Raw genomic sequence first — 9,056 nt, forward strand, 5'->3', positions numbered from 1 at the left:
TTACACGTAGTAAACCTTCAGGTTTTGTGCGTGCCAGGTCCTCGGGACTTCAAAACCTTCCATAGTTTCCAGCTTGTAGGTTCCTCTACCCTGAACGTTCTTGACTCTGTACGGCCCTTCCCAATTCGGGGCAAGCTTTCCTTTCTGTCCAACACCAGAAGCCTCTATTTTTCTCAAGACTAGATCTCCTTGTTTAAAAAATCTCTCTTTAACCCTTAGGTTGTAATAGAATGAAGCCTTTTTCTGATATTCTACTATCTTTGCATGTGCCTCATCTCGCACTTCATCAATTAGATCCAGGGCTAACCTCTGCCCTTCCTCATTTTCTACAGCATTGAAAGTCTGAATCCTTGGAGAGGAATGCGATATCTCCACGGGAACTACTGCTTCTGCCCCATATGCCAACATGAAAGGAGTTGCTCCTGTCGTGACTCTACAGGTAGTCCTATAGGCCCATAATATTGGAAGTATCTCATCCACCCAATTATTTCTTGACTTCTCGATCCTCTTTTTTAGTCCATCCATGATTATCCGATTTGCTACTCTGCTTGCCCATTGGCTTGCGGGTGAGCCACAGAGGTGAATCGTAACTCAATTTCATTTTCTTCACAATACTTCTTGAATTCCTCATTGTTGAATTGTGTTCCATTATCAGTGACGAGGATACGGGGAATTCCATATCGGCACATAATGTTTTCCCACAGGAATTGTGCAACATGCTTAGTTGTGATTTTGGCCAAGGGTTTGGCTTCGATCCACTTGGTGAAATAATCAATGGCTACAATCAGAAATTTCCTTTGTGCCGTGGCCATAGGAAAAGGCCCTAGAATATCCATCCCCCACATGGCAAAGGGAATAGGCGAGTTGATAGAGGTCAGCATCTCGGGGGGTTGTCTAACAACTGGTGCATGCTTCTGACAGCGATCACACTTCTTCACATATTCTTTAGCATCAGCCATCATTTATGGCCAATAGAAGCCTAAACGGGTTATTTTATGAGCCAAGGCCCTGCCCCCCAGGTGTTGTCCACAAATACCTTCATGCACTTCTTCAAGAGCCAAGCGTGCCTCATCGGGCCTGAGACACCTCAAGTAGGGAACCACGAAAGATCTTTTGTAAAGAATCCCATCTATCAAAGAGTACCTTAGTGCCCGAACAGTTAACTTCCGTGCTTCAGTTGCATCACTTGGCAACCAACCGGTCTGAATGTGAGCCTTGATGGGATCAATCCATGACGTCCCCAAGCCTATGGGAGCCAGCAGCTTAACATCTATGCTTCGTGTCTTCAAAACACGGAAATACACACTTCCTGAACTTTCTTCAATCTCAGACGAAGCGAACTTTGATAGCGCATCTGCCTTAACATTTTCTTCCCTTGGAATGTGTTCAACATGGCACTCATTAAATTGGGTCATCACAGCCCTTACTAGGCGGACATACTTAGCCATCGTATCATCCCTTGCCTCAAATTCTCCCTTTACCTGGGATATGATCAGCTTCGAGTCTCCACGGACCTTTAAGTTTTTGACTCTAAGTGTCCCAGCTAGACCAAGGCCAGCTATCAGGGCTTCATACTTTGCCTCATTGTTTGTGGTTGGAAAATCTAGCTTCATAGCATACTCAATTAAGAACCCATCAGGGCTTTGCAAAACCAACCCTGCTCCACTGGAATTTGTTTTTGATGCTCCATCAAAATAGAGAACCCAATATTCTTTCTCCTTGTCATTCTTCTCCCTGTCCCCATTGTCGACTCCTTTGTCTTGAGGTATGGTATCTTCCTGCCCCCCGACTTCTTGGTTGGGTATGGTACATTCCACCACGAAGTCAGCTAGTGCCTGGGCTTTTATGGCCGTACGTGGCTTATACTTGAGATCGAACTCTCCCAACTCTATTGCCCACTTAATCAGTCTCCCACTTACCTTGGGACTGTGAATAATATTTCTCAGTGGCTGATTTGTTAGCACTTCAATTTGGTGAGCTTGAAAATAAGGACGCAGCTTTCTTGAAGCCATTACCAAGGCTAAGGCGAATTTCTCAATGGCTGAATAATTCAACTCAGCACCATGCAAAATTTTGCTGACATAGTATACGGGTTTCTGGACTTTCAGTTCCTCCTTAACCAACACCGCGCTCAAGGCGCTCTCTGAAACAGCCAAGTACAAGAATAAAACTTCATTCAGAACTGGCTTGGCCAACAACGGGGCCTGGCCCATATACTTCTTTAATTCTTCAAATGCCTTCTGATTTTCCTCACTCCATACAAAGTCTTTGATGTTCTTTAGTGACTTGAAAAATGACAAGCACTTGTCTCCTGACTTGGAGATGAATCGTCCTAACGCAGCAACCCTTCCTGTGAGCTTCTGAACATCCTTGACAGTTTTGGGGGGTTCCATGTCCAAGATTGCCTTTATTTTATCGGGGTTTGCCTCAATTCCCCTCTTCGAAACCATCAATCCCAAGAATTTTCCAGATCCTACTCCGAAAGCACACTTCGTCGGATTCAACATCATCTTGTGGTACCTCAGGACCTCAAAAGCTTCCCTTAAATGGGCTATATGATCAGTCTTTACTAGACTCTTGACTAACATGTCATCAACATAGACTTCCATAGTCTTACCAATAAGATCCTTAAAAATTCAATTCACCAACCTTTGATAGGTGGCTCCTGCATTCTTGAGACCAAACGCCATAACAAGATAACAATAAACACCAAAGTCAGTGATAAATGATACCTTTGGAATGTCATCCTTATGCATTTTGATCTGGTTGTATCCGCTAAACCCATCCATGAAACTCAGCATCTCATGTCCAGCGGTGGCATCAATCAAAGTATCAATTCTAGGCAGCGGAAAACAGTCTTTGGGGCATGCATCATTCAGATCGGTGAAGTCTATACACATCCTCCACTTTCCATTAGCCTTCTTCACCATTACAGGGTTTGCTAACCACTCCGGAAATTGAATCTCCTCAATGAAACCAGCCTCTAAGAGCTTTTCCACTTCCTGCTTTATAGCCTCTTGTCTTTCCGGGGCAAAATTTCTTTTCTTTTGTTTCACTGTCTTCCGGCTTGGATCCACGTTTAGCTTGTGAGTAATTAACTCCGGGTCTATGCCTGGCATATCAGCTGTTGACCATGCAAACACATCACTATTTTCTTGCAAAAATTTCACTAACTTTCCTCTAAGGGGCTCCTCTAATGTGGCTCCAATGAAAGTCGTCCTCTCAGGATTCTCAGGATCTAAAGGAACCGAGACCAATTCTTCTGCTGGCCTTCCTCTATTCTCATCATTTTCTCGAACATCCATATCTTCAATAGGAAGAACCTGCCCCCCGACTCCATCTGCCCTCAAAGAGGCCACATAACAGCTTCTAGCCATTTTTTGATCTCCTCTCTCTTCTCCAATCCCGTTTCGGGTGGGAAACTTCATGACTGAATGATAGGAAGAGGGGACTGCCTTGAAGGCATGTATCCCTGTTCACCCCATGATAGCATTATAAGTTGAACTAGCCTTTACCACTACGAAATCCAGCATCTGCGTTGCTTGCCTTGGCTCCGTACCTATGGTGGTTGGCAACTTGATTATCCCTTCCACAGGACATTCTACTCCAGCAAATCCATATATCGGCATGTCGGTTGGTGTTAACTGGGAGTCGTTATACCCCATCCTTAGAAAGGTGTCGTGGAGCAAGATATCCATAGAAGCACCATTATCCACAAGGACCCTCTTAACCGGGCTATTTCCTATTATTGGTGTTATGACCAGCGGGTCGTCATGGGGAAACTTCACACCCTCTAGGTTGGAATCATCAAAAGCCAATGTTACTTCTGTCCTGGCCCTCTTCGGGGCTTCTCCAACAATATGCATAACCTCTCTAGTATATGCCTTTCTGGAATTTTTGGACAATCCAGCAGCAGTTGGACCTCCAAAGATCGTGTTTATCACAGGCCCTCGAGGTCTCGGCCCTCCATAAATGGTGTTTATAACTGGTCCTCTAGGTTGGGGGTTTCGCCCCTGATCGTCTTGGTCCCTCCTACGATTTTCAAAGTTCTTCCTTCCATTATTATTTATGTCCCCTCCATCTCCAGTATACTTGTTCAATCTTCCTTTTCGAATCAAAAACTCAATTTTATCTTTCAATTGCCTACACTCATCGGTGTCATGGCCAACATCTTTGTGAAACCTGCAATACTTGCCCTTATCTAGCTTGGCGGGATCAGCCTTCAAGGGCTTAGGCCAGCGAATATCTCTGTCTTTCTCAATCTCCATCAAAATCTGACTTCTTGGAGCATTCAGCTTAGCGTATTCAGTGAACTTTTGCCCAGGTCCTCCCTTCTTGGGGGTTGAATCAGGGTTTTGTTCGGTTCTAGGATATTTGTCCTTAGCGATATACTCCAAATCAGTTTTTCGTTTCTTGCCTCCAGTGGGCTCATTACTTACTACGGTCTTCCTCATACTTTCTTCAACCTTGATATACTTCCCTGCCCTCTCTTGGAGCTGCAACATGCTCTCAGGGGGTCGTTTGGCCAAAGACATCTTGAAAAACTCATCCCTAGTTCCTTGTTGCAGTGCTATCATGGCTACCTTATCATCAAGGTCTGGGACTTTTAAAGCCTCCTTTGTAAAACGATTCAGGTAATCTCTTAAGGATTCCTTAGCTCCCTGCACAAGACTCATAAGAGATGCTGAACTTTTCTCATGGACTCTTCCACTGATGAATTGCTTAATAAAAGCCTGACTTAATTCTCTGAATGATCCAATAGAATTTGGGGGTAGGCGACTGTACCATCTTTGAGCCATACCCGACAGGGTTTGAGGAAAGGCCCGACATTTTATAGCATCGTTCACGGGTTGCAGCAGCAGTGCATTAGAGAATGTCCTAACATGATTAGCGGGGTCTCCCATGCCATCATAGGCTTTGATAGTGGGCATCTTGAATTTCCTTGAGATATGGGCATTCATTATCTCTTCTGTGAAGGGTGGAGTTGGATCATCAGGATCTCCAAGGGGAAGGAGATTGCTTGGATCAGTTCTTGGGACAGCAACCCTTCTTCTTACCGGACCATCCAGGTCTATGATAGGAGGAGGATTTCTCCCCCTAGGAGGTATGTGGGGTCTGGTGGCTTGGTGAGCCTCCAAATCACGCCTCAGCCTTTGGATTTCAGCCTCATGAGCCCTGATCTTTTCCTGCACTTCTTGGGGATTCGCCCCTGGGGTGCTTTGGGGGCGTTGCCTTCCATCGGCCATTGGCTCTTTTCCAGGACGCCTCCTTCTCGGGGCCACTTCATCATCCGAAGATTCGGAGTCTCTCTCAGTGTATGGACCAGAAAATTCCCGATCCTCAGGGATAGGATCCAAACCTCGTATATAGGGGGCGACCGCCCTCGTGCTTCGCTTCGCCCAGCATATCCGCTTCCTCCAACCTCAGGGTGAAGGGGCATCCCATAAGGGGGGTTAGTAGTAACAATAGTTGAATATTCATACCCGACGGGTCGAGAATTCACAGGTATATGTATTTGTTGAACTTGAGGATTCGTACCTTGAATAGTCGGGGGAGTTGTCCCTTGTGGCTGAGGATGAGTTGCCCCTGTCTGGGCTTCCCCCTGAGTAGATGCATAAGTTGAATGGGGTGGAACCTCCACGGTTGATGAAATCACCTGGGTTGTCTCTAATGGTGTTCCTTCCTCTAGAGCTCCAATTGTTCTCCGTGTTCTCGCCATGGTTGTTATTGTTTTTCCCACAGACGGCGCTAAATGTTATGGATAAAAAACCAAGGTTATTATTTGCTGTATTTATTACTAAAATTCGGGAGCTCAAGGCCTTTAATGGCTGCTCTCGTGTTTCGTAGCTTAATTCTGCCTTTACGAGATGCCTACGTATCTCTGTGAATTAGAGAATCAAGCCAAAAAACGTAGTTCTGATTGGTGGGGGTGAGACCCCTTATATAGGTGTTGGGAGTCCTTGAATTGGACTTGGTATAGGAGACTTGGTGGGCAAGTCTCATAATTAGAATGGACTTTGGAGTCCTAGGTAGTAGGAAACTGATTTCCTTATCCTTTTAGGTCCCTTTGAGGCTAATCTCCAAGGATTTATATCCTTATCGGGACTCTTTTCAACATCTGATTTATCCCTTATTAATTAATTACGAATTTAATTAATAATCAGGGCTTTTGGGCCTTTTTTATTCCATCAGGCCGGATCTGGTCCATCAGGCTTAACCTTTCTGGTCTGAGTATCATATATCTTTTTATTGGGCCTGGCAGCCCACAGCTTGTACAATTAATGCAGTAAATAAATTATACAAGCATAATTTATTTATCCCTATCAGACGCCGTGACTTTGATTCCTTTGTAATTACTGGAGAATCGAGCTTGAAACTTGCTCTTTAGGGTTGTCCATAGGTCGATTGATCGAGGGGCGGATTGTTGTACCATCGAAGTGCTGTGCCTTGAAGGCACGTGGAGAAAAACTGACAACGAGCGATTTCTGAGTGGTCGAAGAAAGCCATGCGACCGTTGAATGTGTTGAGAAATGCCAACGAGTCTGAAGATCCGTCGAAGTGATCGAGGGCAGGAGTTTTTAGCGTCTTGTCGATGCGTGCCTTCTCGAGGACCAATGACAGGGGGCTCTCGGAGACAGTCTCGAATCCTGATTGATTTCTCATTATGGTGCGCAATTGAGTGATTTTCTTTTGTATTTTGGCAAATTCTTCATGGGAGATAGACTATGTGGACTCGGTTCGCTGAGATACATCGGCGGATGATACTGTGCGCTGTCGACGCTCGCGCGACTATGAATATATTGACTCTGCCGATGGTTCGTATTCGTATTCGGCGTCATCATCTTCATCGTAGAGCTCATCATCTTGTCCCAGGTTCTGTATTGACGTTTGCTGGAGCTCTCGGCGGAGGCGATGAATTTCACGCTTTCGCTCGAGCTTGGATTGAAGCATTCGAGTCTCACGTTCTAGGAGCTCAAGTTCTTCATATGAATAAAGCAGCTCTTCCGGATCTTCTTTATTTTGAGCTTTTAGCCTTTCTTTCTTTTCCAGATGGAGACGCGTGTCGTTTGAGAGAACCTTCTTGCCTTTAGATGTTTGTACTTTGAAACGCTGATCTGATGTGAACTTTCTATTCTTGTCTCTTTGATCCGCATCTTTCAAGTTCACCGGTTGATCATGATAAGGAAACCCCGGTGGAGGAAATAAACATTTCGGTTTTAATGCTGGTTGTTTGAGCGGTTCTTGACCACCGTGGGTCGAGGGGTCGGCAGCAATTTATGCCGTCAACTCCTTTACCTGAGTTGGTCCGACCGTTCCTGGATCAATCTTTTTAACAATTATATTTCGGTTGGATCTGTAAAGTAAAGCTTCTTTTGGCGCCAAATGATAAGCCTTTAATATTATTAGTATTAAGACTATTATTAAGAAGGTGATCTCTTTACTTAATTTGCCAACTTTTTCAAATGAGATTGTTATCTTATATTTATACCAAGTCCCAAATAAGGTATCTCTTATAAATGGGCATTTTTGGGATTTACATTATATTCCATAATTATGCTAATCTCAACTCCTTTGGGCTTTACATATGTAAAGTGATGAAGGTTTGTTATTGTACGAGTTAATGGAGTGAGAGAGTGGTGTCCTCCTGCAGCATGCAACCAGGGACACCATTATAATATGTCTATATGTATATAAAAATGTAATTTCTGTGTCTATTTATTTACTCTGCTTTCATTTTCAGCCATGTAAGATAGAAGAGGGTTTTGTTTTCACCTTCACAGAATCACGGTTGATAAGGATGACCAATTAGGTACAGACGTACAGTACAGATGGTTGTTTTTCTGTCCTTGCTTTTTTGGGTTTTCGGGGGTGCTTTTATTTCTCTCCCACTTATATAGTGACATAATAATCCTTCGTGTCAATTAACCGATTAATCGGAGTTCGAAAGCATTCCATCTCCATTACTCGTTAATTGAGTCAAAATATGATATTTTTAAAAATTGGTCAAAAATCGGGGAGTTCGGAAAAAATCGATCGATTCGGATTAAAAATAGTTGAATCGGTCAAAGTTTGAAATTAATTAAAAAAAATTAAGAAAAAAGTAAGTTTAATAATTAACAATAATAATAATATTTTAAATTTTAAGATTTGAACTATAGATAGTAATTTTCTAAGTATGAAGTAGTGACTAGTGAGTAGTCAATAATAATTGATTAGCATAAACTACTTAAATATTAATTATGAACTAATCATGGTGATTGTTTTTGTAAATCTTACCATTTAAACATCAATATTAAATTAATGATATGTGATTTAATTTTGTAAATCATGTGAAAAGTTAGTGACATTTAAATCCGATTAATACTCTCATTAATCAATCTGATTAATCACCGATTATCCGACTAATTACTGAAAGGTCCCCCACCGAACAATTTCGATTTCGGCTTTTTAGAATATTGCTTCCAACTAGTAAATCAGCAAATTCATCCGTAAATTTATTTTGAATTTGCCTTATTTAAATAAACTCGGTTCGTTTTAATTTATAAGTTCATCTGATCTTGAACATAAGAAATCGCTCCCTGTATAAGTCGACGTCTTAACCTGACTTCCTGAGTTCAATTGATTGTTGAGTGAACCCGAATCGTGTGTATTGTCTGTTCGGATCAAATTTAGTATGTATATCGTTATATCTATTTGTTTCCGATTTTTCATATTTTTACAAAACTCTGGAAAAATAAAATTTAAGTGAAAAATTGTGATTGTGACTTGTGAGTATAGGATTATAAGATAGATTTTAGGATCTCTTTTATCCGAGGGACTTTCATGCATGTGGAAAATTCTAATCCTTTTTTTCATTTTTTTATTCATCTCTAAGACCATCTCCAAGAGTTGCGTATTGGCCTAAATTTGGACCGATTTCGGTCCAAATCTACCCAAAAATGGTCTATTGCCCTGTTTCAATTTAAACCAGTAAATAGTGTCGGCCTAAATTCACCGACCTAAATTTTTTTAATAATAAAATATTAAACTTTATGTTTTATATATTCATTAATTTT

Source organism: Apium graveolens, chromosome 10 (assembly GCF_009905375.1).
Source record: "Apium graveolens cultivar Ventura chromosome 10, ASM990537v1, whole genome shotgun sequence".
NCBI lineage: Eukaryota > Viridiplantae > Streptophyta > Magnoliopsida > Apiales > Apiaceae > Apium > Apium graveolens.